The sequence below is a fragment of the Mesoplodon mirus genome (genome assembly GCF_964341445.2).
Source record: "Mesoplodon mirus genome assembly, chromosome: 8".
Taxonomy (NCBI): Eukaryota; Metazoa; Chordata; class Mammalia; order Artiodactyla; family Ziphiidae; genus Mesoplodon; species Mesoplodon mirus.
The window spans coordinates 24,190,090-24,192,614 of NC_138984.1; positions in this window are offsets into that span (position 1 = coordinate 24,190,090).

The following is a 2,525-nucleotide window of genomic DNA, read 5'->3' on the forward strand; positions in this document are numbered from 1 at the left end:
TATGTCGATGTTACTCCCACTTCGCCCCAGCTTCGCCCTCCAACCCCTGTCCTCAAGTCCATTCTCTATGTGTACCTCTTTATTCCTGCCCTGCAACTAGGATCATCAGTACCATTTTTTTTTTACATTCCATATAAATGTGTTAGCATATGGGATTTGTTTTTCTCTTTCTGACTTACTTCACTCTGTATGACAGACTCTAGGTCCATCCACCTCACTACAAATAACTCAATTTCATTTCTTTTTGTGGCTAATATTCCATTGTATATATGTGCCACATCTTCTTTATCCATTCATATGTCAATGAACATTTAGGTTGCTTCCATGCCCTGGCTATTGTAAATAGTGCTGCAGTGAACATTGTGGTACATGTCTCTTTTTGAATTATGGTTTTCTCAGGGTATATGCCCAGTAGTGGGATTGATGGGTCATATGGTAGTTCTACTTTTATTTTTTAAGGAACCTCCATACTGTTTTCCGTAGTGGTTGTATCAATTTACATTCCCACCGACAGTGTAGGAGGATTCCCTTTTCACCAAATCCTTTCCAGCATTTATCATTTCTGGATTTTTTGATGATGGCCATTCTGACAGGAATGAGGTGATACTGCACTGTGGTTATCATTTGCATTTCCCTAATAATTGTTGATAATGAGCATCTTTTCATCTGCCTCTTGACCATCTGTATGTCTTCCTTGGTGAAATGTCAATTTAGGTCTTCCACCCATTTTTTAACTGTATTGTTTGTTTTTTTGATATTGAGCTCCATGGGCTGTTTGTATATTTTGGAGATTAATGCTTTGTCTGTTGTTTCATTTGAAAATATTTCCTCCCATTCTGAAGGTTGTATTTTGTCTTGTTTATGGTATCCTTTGCTGTGTAAAAACTTTGAGTTTTCTTTGTTCTTCTTTCTAGTTGTTTTAAGTCTATGGTTAGATTGTTTATTTGCGATTTTTCCTATTTCTTGAGGTGAGATTGAATTGCTATAAACTTCCCTCTTAGAACTGCTTTTGCTGCATCCCATAGGTTTTGGGTCATGGTGTTTTCGTTGCCATTTGTTTCTATGTATTTTTTTATTTCTTCTTTAATATCTTCAGTGATCTCTTGGTTATTTAGTAGCACACTGTTTAGCCTCCATGTATTTATGTTTTTTCCAGGTTTTTTCCTGTAATTGTTTTCCAGTCTCATAGCACTGTGGTCAGAAAAGATGCTTGATATAATTTCAATTTTCTTAAATTTTCTGAGCTTGATTTGTTACCCAAGATGTGATCTATCCTGGAGAATGTTGAGTGTGCACTGGAGAAGAAAGTGTATTCTGCCACTTTGGATGGAATGTTCTATAAATATCAATTAAATCTATTTGGCCTTTTGTGTCATTTAAAGCTTGTGTTTCCTTACTTATTTTCTGTTTGGATGATCTGTCCATTGGTGTAAGTGGGGTGTTAAAGTCCCCTTCTATTATTATGTTAATGTCAATTTCTCCTTTCATGGTTGTTAACATATGCCTTATGTACTGAGGTGTTCCTATGTTGGGTGAATAAACATTTATAATTGTTATATTTTCTTCTTGGATTGATCCTTTGATCATTATGTAGTGTCCTTCCTTATCTCTTGTAACAGTCTTATTTTAAAGTCTATTTTATCTGTTAAGAGTATTGCTACTCCAGCTTTCTTTTGATTTCCATTTGCATGGAATATCTTTTTCCATCCCTTCACTTTCAGTCTGTATGTGTCCCTAAGTCTGAAGTGAGTCTCTTGTAGACAGCATATATGTGGGTCTTGTTTTTGTGTCCATTCAGCCAGAATGTGTCTTTTAGTTGGGGCATTTAATCCATTTACGTTCAAGGTTATTATTGATATGTATGTTCCTATTATAATTTTCTTAATTGTTTTGGGTTTCTTTTTGTGGTTTTTTTTTTAACATCTTTATTGGAGTATAATTGCTTTACAATGTTGTGTTAGTTTCTGCTGTATAACAAACTGTATCAGCTATATGCACACATATATCCTCATATCCAGTCCCTCTAGTGTCTCCCCCCGACCCTCCCTATCCCACCCCTCTATGTGGTCACGAAGCACTGAGCTGATCTCCCTGTGCTATGCAGCTGCTTCCCTCTAGCTATCCATTTCACATTTGGAAGTGTAATATGTCAATATCACTCTCTCACTTCATCCCAGCTAACCCTTCCCCCTTCCTGTGTCCTCAAGTCCATTCTCTATGTCTGTGTCTTTATTTCTGTCCTGCCCCTAGGTCATCAGAACCTTTTTCTTTTCTTTAGAGTCCACATATATGTGTTAGCATATGGTATTTGTTTTTCTCTTTCTGATTTACTTCATTCTGTATGACAGACTCCAGGTCCATCCACCTGACTATACATAATTCAATTTCGCTTTTTTATGGCTGAGTAATATTCCATTGTATATATGTGACACATCATTTTATCCATTCATCTATTGATGGACACTTAGGTTGGTTCCATGTCCTGGCTATTGTAAATAGTGCTGCAATGAACATTGTGTTACATG